Here is a 14,239-nt window from a genome sequence, read left to right as displayed (position 1 = left end):
ATTGCTGTAAGAGTTTTGTTCTTTTCTAATGTGTACATTTAATGCTATATATTTCCCCATCTGCAGTAACTGTGTCATATGATTTTTTGACTTGTTGTATTTTTATTTTCATTTATTTCAGCAGCATTTTTAAATATATCTGAGATGTCTGCCTTGACCCATGGATTATCTAGAGGTGTGTTGTCTAGTTTTGTGTATTTAAAGCTGTTGCTGTTATCTTATTTTGATGTATAGCTTTATTCCACTATGATCATGAGACAGACAAGATGTGCCTGACGTTTCTATTTTCCTGTGCCCACTAGAGTGGGGCATGACCTGGCTGGTGGCTGTTGAGCCTGCCCCTCCTTTCCATTCGTTCATTCTTCTCCCTCTGGTGGACTAGGACTCCGTGCCTCTGTGACCTCACAGTACTGAGTGGCCAATCTTATCCAGGACAGTCAGGCCTGACTGCAGCTCAATGGCCAAACACTGTCACTTGTTTGGGGAAAGAAGGGGGCGCCCTCACACGGGTCAGATCAGGGAAAGAGGGATCTGGGCCCATTGCTAATGTCCCCAAGCTCCTCAAACCCCAGTTAGCTGTGGTGAGTACAACTAACCTTCCTGAAGATTCCCTGATTTTAGAGCCACCATTTTCCCCAGAAACAAGACAGCTTTCAGTCAAACTGCTCCTGTTGTCCTTTCTGTATCCTCTGTATCCTCGCTGAACCTCCATTATGACAGCTGCAGCACTTCTGGCACCCTGCACCCACTTAGACCAATCAGCAGTTCAGAAGTTGAACCAATCACAGATCTGCAATTGGACCAATCACGGGCCTGCAGCTGCACAGTTCTTGGGTCAGTCTAGGAGGGCTCCTTCTAGTGTACTGAACACGCTGTGCTGCAGTGCAATCCTTTACAAGTTCAGGCTCACTTTTGGAGTCTTGTAAATCTGCTCATGATTTACTTCTTAGGTAGTGTAGACTCTAGTGATCTTGTAAATCTACTCAATATTCTCACCCTGAGAACTGTGGGCAGAATGAATGTCTCAGAAGAAACAGCAATAAACAGTACAGCTAGCTCCAGAAACCAGAAGCCAGTAGAGATCGGCAGAAGAGGTCAACACCTGGCAGAGTCAACCTTCAGCTTCTGGAACAAGTAGCACCAGATGGCAGTGGCTGGGCACTGACCAGCAACCAGCTGGGTCAGCTGTTGGCATCCAGCATCAGCTGGTGACATCAAGACTGCTAGCAGAGCTATGCTTTGCCAGTTCATGATTTCCATCTGAATTGAGCAGAAAAACAGTCAACTGACTGACAACAGTCAGATAAATTATTCTGCATAATTTCCTTTTTTTTCTTTGACTCTTTGCATGAGGTCATTTGTTGTAGAACTACATAACTTGTTCCAGAGGCTCTGTTACTTTTTTCAGCCTATTTTCTTTCTGTGGTTCAGATTGTTTTTTATATCATTCTTTCTTTCATTTCACTGTTTCTTCCTTCTGTCCCATTTTCATGGAAGTGTATCTATTAGTTTTTTTTCTTTTGGTTTCTACAGTGGTACCTCAGTTCATGAACTTGATTCTTTCCACAGTTGTGGTCACAAACTGAGTTGGATGAGAACCAAATCAAATTCAGTACTTAGGTTTAAGGATGACCTGGTGGGGAAGTTTGACTTGGTTCTCCTCCACTTTCACTTGAAGCCAGAATTGTGGAGAGAACACTGACTTTGGGAACCAAGGTACCACTGTCTCAGAAGAAACATGCAGTCTCATTTGCCATTTGGTCCATCTTGATATTTCTTACTTTTGAGACTTCATTTTTTGCTTTGTTTCAAGCATGTTTTTAATGCTTTGGTTAAACATATTTATGAAGGTTACTATAAAGCTTTATGATATAAGCTATGATATAAGCCAGTAGCTCTGTGGTCATCTGTCATTTGTCTGTTTCATGCAGGTTTGAAGTGTTCCTGGTCCTTGTTATTAGGAGGAGTTTTTCATTGAAATTAGATATTTGGAGTATTATATTGTCTCTTCCTGGATCTTATTTAAACCTGTTTTATCTGGCATTTTCTGACAACAGCCTGGCAGGGGAACTGTGTATTGGGGTCAGGAGTCATCTCATTTCTGCCAGGAAAGAAGAATCCAGGTTTTCACTTAGTCTTCAATTATACCTAGGGTAGGAGCTACTTGTTCCTGGGGGATATAGCTGGGACTTCTGGTTCCAGTAAGAATTCCCTATCTGAGAAAAGCAAGAGCACCTTCTCCTGCATGCCCCCAGTGGCACCAAAGTCCGGGAGTGGCCTCATTGCCTCCGAAGGATACAAAAGTCCTGACTCTCCGTAAACCCTTTCATGAGACCACCTGGAGAGGGCAAGGTGGGCCTATTCGTGCTGGGTTTGGGTAGAAGCCCCCGCTTCCCCACCCTACTGGCGTGGTACTGACAGGGCAAGGGCCCTTATTACTGCCAAGTGGAAATGAACGGTCCCATCCCTCACCTGGCTTGGCAGGATGGAGGGAAGTTGGTGTCCCTGCTAGGACAGAGCAAGAGTAAGCCTCCCCTTGGCCTTTGCCCATGTGGGTGTGTAGTAAGTTATGGACTGTGCTGTGGGATTTGGCTGTCGTAGAGCCGTGATCAAGTGGGAGTTTTCTGTTTGGCTGCACTGCCCCTGTCTTGTTCCTTCAGCTAGAGAAAGCCAGCCTGTGCTGCGGATGCTGGCTTGTCCTGTACGCGCGCTGGGATAGAAGATGCCAAAAGGACATCCAGGGAACTCACAGCCAACCATGATTTAGGCCACAGTTCCCTTTTGGGCACTTTCTCTCACACATTCATTTTGCTTTATATATTGTCCAAGGTCTGGTTTAGAGGGTTGGCTTTGTTTGTTTGTTTGTCCCTTTCTCCTTTGGTATTAACAGGGTGAATAGGGAAAATGCATCTACTCTGTCTCTGTGCAAGAAGTCTCCTACTGTACTACCCCTGACAAGCGCGAGCCTAGAAAATGCCTGGTATCAAAATGGCTTAGGGGTATAGAAGTCTTATTACATACACAAAACCTGAGGATTCAGAGAAATGAAGAGAAAAAAGAAGACTGAGTTTTCAGTGACCAGCAAGTGTTCAGAAATAGCTATACCTTAATGGGTACATGGTGAAGCACAAAGACTAGTGGCTGGACCCAAGACAGTTGAGTGGTTTGGGTTACTTCTGTGCTTATTGAAAACCACTGAAGGCTATGGTGTGGACTGCAGCTTGGCTGTGGGCAAGCCTATAACTACTTGCCTATAACTACTTGCTCAAAGAGTTGACCAGAGATTGACCTGGCAACAAGGAGACATTTTGTAGAGGTGAAGGTGAAGGCAAAGGTATCACACTAAATGGATTATGTAGGTTCCTGAAATACTCAGCATGGCAGTGGGAACTTAGTTGTACGTGGTCAAATTAAGGCTGTCCAAGACTGGGTTGTGCCCTGAATTAAAAATGTCAACAGCGCTTTACCCAAAAGCTAGAGACGGCTTTCTGTGGGTTCCTGAGTAGACCTGTGATCTGTGCAGTTTACTTCATAATGATTAATTGTGCAATTAGATTTCCATCACTGTAGATATAAACACTACAGAAAAACTGATTACGGTTTTGTATTCCCTTGGTGCAGTTGCAGAATCAATTATGCTGTATTTTCAGTATGACAAACCGCTAGAAAGATTGTGCATGATTTTCCCTCCTCGTTTTTGCTTTGTTAATTTTCTAAGTAATTATCACTCCAGGCAAGACTTGTTTGTTATTGAAACAAATCAGGAAACTGGAGACCACCCAGCGGTGAGGAATTCTTTTCCAGGGTCATCTCCACTCTTCTGCCCTGCAGACTGTACCTTCTAAGTACCCACCTGCTGGCTTTGAGCACACATACAGAAATCATTTTGTTTAGGAGAGGAAAAGGATATGAGTCAAAGATCTTAGAACTGCAGTATTCTGAATCTTAATGATATTTTTTAAAACTAACATTTATGATGGAATCATTTTTTTCATTCATTAATTTTGTTGGTACATTTTAGGTACACATTATGCTGCCATTCATAGTGGGAATTTGCACCTTTATATAATCTATCTTGGTTCTTGTTTTTTTCTCCATTCCCCTGGCCTCCAACCCCTCTCCCCCTCCCTATTTACAAAGACTTTGTTTTAATTTTTTCCTTTTCTCATTTTTATTCCTTTCCCTTCTTTACTTTCCTCTACCCCTCCCATTTCCTCTTCCCCTTTGGACATTTTCTTCCTGTTTCACATTATCTATTGTACATTTAGCTCCTTATTTACACCTTCAGTGTCTCACACCAGAGAAACGATTCAGCATTTACACATGTGTCCTATTTATTTTACTTAAGAGTATGGCCTCAATGTTTATCCATCTAGCTATAAATATCTCTAGTTTCTCATTCTTTATGGCTGAGCAGTACTCCACTTTATGAAAGAACAACATTTTCTTTATGCACTAAATAGTCTGGAAGAGAGGTTAGGTAGAACTCTTGAGGATATTGCCATAGGAAAAGATTTGATGAAATCTCATGAAAGATTTCAACAAAACTTAGCTGCATGTGAGTGAGCACAAACAATCAACAAGTGGGATCTTTTCTTATAAAAAAGCTTCTGCGCAGCAAGAGAAACCACCAACCAGGGAAAAGAGACAACCCACAGTATGGAAAAAAAAATTTTTTACTAGCTGTTCCTCCAACAAAGATCTACTATCCAGAATATATAAAGAACTTAAAAAAAACAAACAAACAAAAAAACAACCAGACCTCCCAAATTTAAAGACCCAGTCCAAAAATGGCCCTCTGAAATGAACAAACATTTGTCAGATAGAGAAGTAGAAATAGCAAATAAACTTATGAAGAAATTTTCGACATCGCTGGCCATTCAAGAGATGCAAATGAAAACAACATTGAGATTCCACCTCCCCCCAGAAAGAATGGCCGCTGTCATGAAATCAACCAATAACAAATGCTAGTGGGGCTGTGGAGAAAAAGGAACCCTGCTCCACTGTTGGTGGGAGTGCCGACTGGTGCAAACACTATGAAAATCAATATGGAGGTACCTCAAAGAAGTAGGATTGGAGATCCCATTTGACCCAGCTATTCCCCTACTGAATATGTTCCCCAAATAATTACGAATATTGTACCACAGCTGTATATGGGCACCCATGTTCATAGCAGCACAGTTCGTGATAGCTAAAACTTGGAAACAGCCCAATGGCCCATCCACTGGAGACTAGATAAAGCAATGGAACTATTTTTAAGTGAAGTCTCCTTTGAAGCTCATTGCATAACAGAGTGCTCTGGCTGATGTGGGAGAGGTGTGCCTGCATTTCCACCTGCTTCTCACACCCTCCTCTTCTACTCTGTATGCCCCAGAGATGCGTCTGTGGAGATCTAGGCCTTGTTGCAAGCAGTGCAATTCTGTATGACTTGTGCTGTGGTTTCGGTGTAGTCGGAGGGCCCCTCCAAGCTCCATATGTAAAGCAGCCCTTGGCTCTGGGGTGCCCTCTTGAGAGCTGGTGGAACATTTGGGGGCAGGGCCTTGTGGGTCACACTTGGGTCACTGATGCAATGCACAGGAAAGGGGTAAGGAGGTCCTGGTCTCCTACCATCCCCTCCTTTTCCTGCCATTCTGAAAGTCAGCACTTTGCCCCTCCATGCATCCCTAATGTCAGCAGGACTGAGTGACACTGTGCTGCCTTTGAACTCTAAATCTCTGAGCCAATAAAGAAACACTTTCTCTTTGTATATTTGTCGCCTTAGTGCTGTTGTGGTAACATGAGGTGGACTAATATAACCTGATTGCCTCCTTTTCTTGTTTATGGTAGAAAGACTCCAACCCTTCACTCCTTCCACAAATATAAACTGAGTACCTGCACTGTAAAGCTCTGTGCCAGGAGCTGAGGGTACAGCGTAAACAAACAGAAGGTACTAAACTCACAAAGACCCTGCCTCCCAGAATACCTGACCTTCTGAGCATTCGCAGATCGGATAGAGGCATCTTTCCCTCCGTGGTGTTTGCTGTTTCCCCACTCTATTCAGCTGTGCTGTGACCTCAGGCTCTCTCCTTCACCAATCAGCCCCCTGAAAAAAAAGCACATGTGTTATATTTCTCTCTGGCTTGTTTAATTATTCCCCAGTGTTACTGAGATAGAATGTGTGGGAGACCAGAGAAGATGAGTCTCCTCTTTGAGCACAAAGGAGAAAGGCCCCGCTCAGGGGCTCCTGCATAGCAGGGAAAATTTAAGGCAGCTGAGCTTAAGTTGTTTCCCGGGGCGTGTCATTGTGGCTATTGGGAAGCAGATGAATCCGGTGTTACTTTGATGACTGTGCGAGAAGAGCTAGACGCCAGGGGCAGGGAGAACGAAGGAGTAGGTCTGTGTTCCCCGCAAGTGGTACACGGGAGAGGAAAGCTCGGAGGGGTCAGCTGGCTCCCCAAGGTGGTGCCTGGGCGGAAGGCAGGCAGCAAAGGCCGGCTGAGTAGGTCCGACAGAGTTGGCACCTGGAACAGGGACACAGGATCGGACACAGCTACAGGTATGAGATTTTAGCGTACCAGGAGTTGAGTTTGAAAATCCATGGTAATATGTTTTGCAAAAGTCTTATCGGAAAACCTGCCCTTTGTAAGTCTGTAGTGAGCTGGTGATGCATTTTGGGGACCTGTAACCTTTTAATTATAGATGTATATAAGTTACATTTCTTATCTCACTAGAGAAAACCGTAGATGCAGGGTGGGTTTTTTTTGTTTTTTTTGTTTGTTTGTTTGTTTTGAGACAGGGTCTCACTATGTAGTGAGACTGACCAGGAACTCACTGTGTAGCCCAGGCTGATCTCAAACTCAGAGTGATCCTCCTGCCTCAACCTCCCCAGTGCTGGGATTACAGGTGTGCGCCACCACACCCGGCAAGGGTTTCCAGATTTAACAAATTAAAATGCGGTATGTCCCGTTAAGCGTTATGTAAACCATGAGTACGTGTAAGGGCCGAATATGTGAATATCCTAAACACTATATGCCACGTACCTATACTATAGACTTATTCAAATTTATAGCATAAATATGACCCCAGATATTGCATGGGCCATACCTACTTTGAAATACTATTTTATCTGAAATTTAACTAAACGTTATGATACCTGTTTTTTCTGCTCATGGGAAGTAGAACACATGAGCGTGGCTAGCTATGTAATAAGTCATGCTTGATTTCTGTCACTTTCTGACTTGTCAAGTAGCTATGAGTCTGACTTTCCACATCTTCCAAGTGGAGACTGAAAGTATGACCTGTTTCCTGTGCGGTTGGGAGTGTTACAAGCACAAGTGCCTTTAGAGGGCCTAGCACTAGATACTTTTACTTTTACTTTTTTGAACTCCAGAAAATACCAGCCTTTTCAAACACACATATACACAGATGTGTAGTAGGTTCATACCTATGAAACACATACTGTTCATGTGATAAGTACACATCACATTCACTTCCTGTACATGGAAGGCACACATGTTTGTGTGCTTATTCTACTCCTGCAAAACATACTGCTGTAAGCAGGAGAGGGGAAAAATGGATAGATTGCTGGTAGTATTTCATGACTGTTGAGGCAGAAAAATGGAGCTCTGGAAATGCAGAGATCTGTTATGCAGTTAACATTCATGGCCCAGTGGGAAAAAAATCTGTGCTTAATTCAAGTTTCCTGTTTGGTCGCAGAACAGCACAGATACATTTCCAGTCTGTCAAGCTCTTTGTCAAGCTCTGTGAGGTCTGCACAGCTTAAATGAATCTTGCCAGGCATATTCTTATTCTGAGAAATCCAAGGCGTATGTTTTCAACTGCTTTTTACTGACCAAAGTATTTCTTTGTCTCTGTTCTTTCTGAATTCACGGATGCTCGCAAGGTTTCAGGAGAGATTTTACTTTGATGTTGAATTTCAGCACATGTTAGTCTCACCTTCATGGCCTTCTTTTCTGTATGTTGATTGCTCATTATGGAGAAAGTAGCATTGGCAGCGCTCTGAGCTGTATTAATTCCATTTGGAAAACTGAATGGAGATTAACAGCATCAGTCATGTGGAGAGTGAGGGTTTGAAAGAGCACTAGTAATAAAAATCATGTCTGAAATTCTTGTAAGTAAGATAGCCAAGAAGTTCAGCCCCTTAATAATGAACGCTGATGTATTGCAAAGAGAGCTGAAATTTTCAGTGCTGTATGTAGTTTTTTTCCTATAGGAAAATGATCCAGTTGACTGTGGCTATGAGAGTGTTGAGCGGGACCTCATTTTTCCTTTGCCTGGTTGTGGAGTTTGAACCACAAATAGTAAAAAGGAAATTTCATTCGTGCCATGGAAGTGGAAATTGAGCATGTTAGAAAAATTGCTGAAAAATGACTCAACTAATTTCTAATGTTTGACAGTGACCTTACAAGACTGGCCTCAGGCTTGTTTTTGTTTTTATAGACACATCACAATGCCAGCACTAAATTATATTTTCTATGTAAGTCACCTGACTATACATTACCAGAATAGGATATAAACTTGAGGGTCAGGCGTTTAGCTCATTGATGCCACCGCCTGCCTTATAAGAGCAAGGTCCTGAGTTCGATCCCCCAGTATCAAAAAACAAAACAAAACAAAAAACCAAGACCAAAACAAAACAAAACAGAGAACTAATATAAACTTGAAAAAAACCAACCTTAGGGTAGATCGTTTCATACAGCCTACTAATCTCTAGCAACTTTTATACTTTGTAGGCTTTGTTAATAAGTTCAATGATAAAGGCTAAGAATTTGTAGTGGAGTATAGGAGTGCTGTCTCTTCATGAGTATATGATCATTTATCCTCTCCTTGGATTTAGGTGTTCAGATGCTGCCTGTGGCTGTGGAATAAATGTTATTTTAATTTGCTTTAAGGAAATGGTGTTAGGCAGTGTCAGGGACATAATGGTAGAGGGGATAGTCTGGATTTTAGTGGCAACACTTAAGGCTGCAAACACTAACATTTATACCTGTCTTCGAATGATTAATGTACATTGTGTTTTAATTGTTTACCTACATTTTTATCTACTAGATTGTGAGCTGATAGAGGCAGGATCTTGTTGCAGTTTATTTTAATGCAACAAGTATTTTCATGAAGATATAACATGCAGATCCTCAGAGTAGGTGTGTGTGTGTGTGTGTGTGTGTTTCCGTGTGCGTGTACGCTCGCACAAAGTGGCCAACTCAAGGTATGGAACCTTTGCAGCAGTTCAAAATTAGCAGCCCCCTTTCAGTGCATTTCCTCCCCACTAGAGGCCGCCACTGCTCTGATTGCTCAGATCCTGCTAGATTCCTTCGCCGGTATTAATTGAAAACTGTGATGAAAAATGTAATGAATTGAAACATGTAATGACTTTGTGACATTTTCATACATACACGTAACGTACACTGGTTGTATTCGCGTCTCGACTACCCTCCCTTACCTCTCCTCCTCCTAGCCCCCCACCCCTTCCTGAATAGTCTCCTCCTACTTTCCTGTCATCCTCCTGAGAAAAAAAGTCAATATTTATTGAAGTCTGGCTTATTTTGCTTACCAAGATAATATCTAGTTCTACATATTTTCCTGAGGTAGTAATATGATTTCATTCTCTATGCCTGAATAATAATTCAAAATACAGATATAGATCAAAACTTTTTGCTATTCATCCACTAAGGAGTCTCTAGGCTGATTGTATAATTTCAGTACTATGAACGGTATCATGGTAAACAAGTATCTTTCTCATGTGCTGAAGTCTTATTTTTCCTGGTAAATGCTGAGGATCCTATGGTGGGTCACCTGCCAGTTATTCTTCTAGCTTTCCTAGGAGACCCCGCACTGATTTGTATAGTAGCTTTACTTCATTTACATTCCCACCAGTCGGGTACAAGTGTTACTGTTTGCCACACCCTTGCCAGTATGAATTTTTTGTTTTTGCTGGGGTGGGATGGAATCTCAGTTCGGTTTTGATTTGCACTTCCATGATGGCCAAAGGAATTGAGCATTTTTTCATATACTTATTGGCCATTCAAACATTTCCTTTGAAGAAGTGTCTTCAGCTCATTTGCCCATTTATTAGCTGACGAATGTTTTCTTTTCCTTTTTTTTATTTTTATTATTTTTTTTTTTTTTGGTACCGGGGATCAAACTCAGGTCCTTGAACTTGCGAGGCAGGCAGCAGAACCACTTTGATGTATGTTTTTGGCTCCTGTACAATAATCAGATGGCTAGAGGTGTACAAGTTTATGCCTGGGACCTCTCTCCTATTCCCCTGATGCATGTGTCTGTCTGTATGCCAATTCTATGCTGATTTTTGTTACAGCGGCTCCATAGTATGTATTGAAATCAGTTATTGTGATATATCTAGTATTATTCCTTTTGCTCAGGATATACTTATCTATTTGGGGTCTTTTGTGCTTTCTTATGAATTTTAGGATTGTTTTTCTACTTCAGCGAACAGTGTCACTGGTATTTTAAGGAAGTTTACATTGAATCAGTAGATTAATTTTAGTAGCATGGCCATAAATAACATTATGTTATTTTTCCCAATTCATTAATAATGGTATTTCTCCCAATCCATTAATATGGGATATGTTTCCATTTGATAGGTTCTTCTTATATTTCTTTGTTCAATTTTTTTCTAGTTTTCATTGTAGGCATTGTTCATCTCCTTGGGTAGGTTTATCTCTAGGTTTTTTTGTATCTGTGTTTGAGGCTGTTATGAACACCACTGTTTTCTTGATGGCTTTCTCAGCGGTTCGTATTGGCATGTGGGAAATCTACCAAATTGATTTGCTGGTTTTGCATCCTTCTTATTTGCTGAATTTCAGATCAGTTCTAAGAGACTCTTGGTGGACTCTTTAGGACTCTTATTAAGTATAAAATCACATAATCTGTAAATAAAGATAACTTGAGGTCTTCCTTTCCCATTTGTATCCCTTTTAACTCTCTCTCTCTTGCAGAGCTGCTCTGGCTAACCTTTCCAATACTCTGTTGAATAAGAGTGGGGATGATGGGCACCCTTGTTTGGATGTTGGAGGATGTGCTTTCAGTTTTGATCTTCTCACACATACCCTTTATTATGTTGTGCTATGAGTCTTCTATCCCTAGGTTATTCAGGGCTTTTATCATAAAGGGATGTTGAATTATATGGAAGGCTCTCTATGCTTATATGGAAAGGACTAAGTGTTTTATATCCTTGATTCTATGTGCAATGACTAATATTTATTGATTAACATACAGTGAAATAAAATTGAACCCCTGGAATGAAACTAACTGAATCACAGAATATATTACCTCATGTCATAAACCTCACAGTCTTTTTAAATGTTAAATTTAATTTTCAAACACTGTGTTGAGGATTGGGTGCACCTGTGTTTATTAAGGTTATTGACTTAGCGTTTTCTTTGTTGTTGCTGTTGGTTTTATGTTCTTAACAGAATTTGGTGGAAGGGTAATACAGGTTCCATTGAAGGAATTTGGAAGTGTAAATCCATCCCATCAGGCAATAGTCTTTGTTGGGAGAATTTTTATAATTCATACTCATGGCTTGTTATGATTTACTTAAGCTTTTTATAGTCTCACCTTTGGAAGTTCATATGCATTATAAAATTTGTCCATTTCTTCTAGAATTCCAACTTATTGGCATACATTGAAATATAGTTGTTAAGACCTTTTTTGGATATGCCATTTTTAACCTCTAATTTTATTAATTCAGGTGTTCTCTGTCTGGCTATTCTGGCCAAGAATTGGTCACTCCTTTTTAACTTTCATAGAAACATTTCTTTGTTTCATTCTTTGTATTCTTGTTAAAGTTTCTATACCATCTATTTTTGCTCTAATTTTTATAATTCTTCTGCTGACTTTCTAGATTTGGTCAATGAATTGTAACCCACAGATTTTGTATGTTGTTTATAATTTCCCATTATTTTTCTTTGTTACTGTTTTAATTTGATAATCCATCAATCTCATGTTCAGGCTTTCTTCCTCTTGATCTAATTTGTTAATGAGGTTTTCAACTGACTTTTTGTTGTATCTGGCTTACTGAGTTTTCAGTTGTGAAATCTGTGGGCTTTTTTTTTTCAAAACCTCTCTATTAAATAGCTCCTTCATATCACGCATTATCTTCCTTAATTCCTTAATCTGTTTATAGGTGTTGTTTCTGAAACCATGAGTCATTTAAAAATCAGTTTTTTTACAGTCCTTGTTTGGAATGTCATCCAGTTTAGTATCTTGAGAGTCACATACTGAAGAGTCATGAGCCTGTGGCCGATTCACATGCCGTTGTATTCTCTAACAGTGCTTGTGGAATGTCATCAAGTTTAGTATCTTGAGAGTCACATACTGAAGAGTCATGAGCCTGTGGCCGATTCACATGCCGTTGTATTCTCTACACGTCTTCTGTTTCTGTGATTGTATGCATACATCTGTCTGGATGGATATGCCTTCCTGTTGTATGTATCTTTGCAGAGTATGGCCACTACCTCAGGGTTCAATCCCTGATATCACCTGCATTGCCAACAATTACCGAAGAGAAAGGGGCAAAAATAATATAAAGCAAACTAAAAGATAAAAATTAATAAAGATTAAAATAATAATGAAATAATTTTAGAAGGGGATAAGAGAGGACAAAAGAAAGAAGTAAACAAGGACAAATTGGGAAAAGAAAATGAGAAAGAGGAAAAGAATAAGGGATTTTAAAAATCCAATTAGAGAATTTTTAAAGTAAAGTTAGAGGAGAGTAATAAAAAATGGCAAGAATAACAAAAGTGAGTCCAAAACATTCCTCCTAACCAAGGAACTTGGATTACAAAATCTTCATTCTGGGAGCTCCAATGTTGAAATCTCCCAATTAGGTTGGGTAGGAAGTCATACCTGGGGCTTCTCATAATTCCTCCCTGCTTCCCAAAACAAAGTGGGACCTAGACCCCCCAAATATAAAGACCCGATTTTAAAATGGGCATCTGAAATGAACAGACATTTCTCAGAAGAAGAAGTAAAAGCAGCAAATAAACATATGAAAACATTTTCCACATCACTGGTCAGAGAGATGCAGATGAAAAAAACACTGAGATTCCACCTCACCCCTTGAAATCAATAACAACTGCTGGTGGGGCTATGGGGAGAAAGGAACCCTTCTTCATTGTCGGTGGGAGTACAAACTGGTACAATAACTGTGGAAATCGATCAATTTTTTGCCTCAAGCAACTAGGATTAGAGGTCCCATTTGGCCCAGCTCTTCCTCTACTGGGTATCTTTCCAAAAGAATTTAAAGCATCATACCACAGTGATACATGAACACCCATGTTTATAGCGGCACAGTTTGTAATAGCTAAAACTTGGAAACAGCCCAATTGCCCATCCACTGTATAAAGGAAATTTCGTTTTTGTACAAAATGGAGTACTACTCAGCCCTAAAGAATAAGAAACTAATCATTTATAACTACATGGCTGCACATCAAGGCCATATTTTTAAGTGAAATAAATAGGATACACATGTGTAAATACCCAGTATTTTCTCTGGTGTGAAAAACTGAAAGTGCAAATAAGGATTGAAATGTATAATTGATAATGTGAAATAGGGCTAAAGGAGTAGGAGAAGTGAGAGGGTGGGGGAAGGGTAAAAAGGGAAAAGAAAAAAATATGAGGAAAGGGAAAAATGGAAACAAAGTCTATATAAGTAGGGAAGGGTGAAGGGGGTGAAGGGAAGGCAGGGGAATGGGGAAAAAATAAGAACCAAGATACCTCATGTAAAGGTACAAGATCCCAATGATGAATGTAACTGTACTGTATACCTAAAAGTACTAATAAACTTAATGGAAAAAAAAAAGTGGGAATGCCTGTAAGCTGAGACCTGCATGGTGTTTCCCATTATGCTTGGCCATGGCATTTTCTCTGCAGCCGTACAGTGCTACTTTCTGAGGTTTTTATCTTTTATGGGCATCCAGAGTGACTGCTAGCTCCCCAATATCTTCCTAGCTTGTGGGCACAGTAGGTGCCCACTCATTCCATAAGTCCCGAAGCTGTGCCCCTGGAGGATGGCCAATGTCCAAGCCGAGTCCTATCCCCGAGTATATTAGGGAGGGAGAGAAACAGACACACCACCGAGTTCTGCCCTGGAGGGGAAGCCACTGAAAGTGATCGGCCAGCCTGGATCTTGGCTCTCTGGCCTGACCCCCCGCGGTGACCTAGAGGAAACTCGGCTCATTCCTCACCGCCTAGAGCAGTGGCGCCAAGGCCGTCCCTT

At 40.9% G+C, this 14,239-nt stretch overlaps 1 long non-coding RNA gene across 7 annotated transcripts in view; it reads left to right on the top strand.

Annotated features, from left to right (window-relative positions):
• Positions 1–14,239, top strand: part of LOC104873147 — a 241,450-nt gene that overhangs the window by 124,329 nt on the left and 102,882 nt on the right. Inside the window, exon 1 of one of the 7 annotated variants that reach the window (XR_004516368.1) lies at positions 6,175–6,535. The exons of the other annotated variants lie outside the window; for them this stretch is intronic. This is a non-coding gene — a long non-coding RNA (uncharacterized LOC104873147). Of the gene's footprint in view, positions 1–6,174; positions 6,536–14,239 lie in introns of those variants that run through there. 7 annotated transcript variants of the gene reach the window in all.

Source organism: Fukomys damarensis, unplaced genomic scaffold (assembly GCF_012274545.1).
Source record: "Fukomys damarensis isolate Sample0158 unplaced genomic scaffold, DMR_v1.0_HiC HiC_scaffold_9, whole genome shotgun sequence".
Lineage (NCBI taxonomy): Eukaryota > Metazoa > Chordata > Mammalia > Rodentia > Bathyergidae > Fukomys > Fukomys damarensis.
The sequence above is the reverse complement of the archived record's forward strand: the minus strand, read 5'-3'. Positions and strand labels throughout refer to the sequence as shown.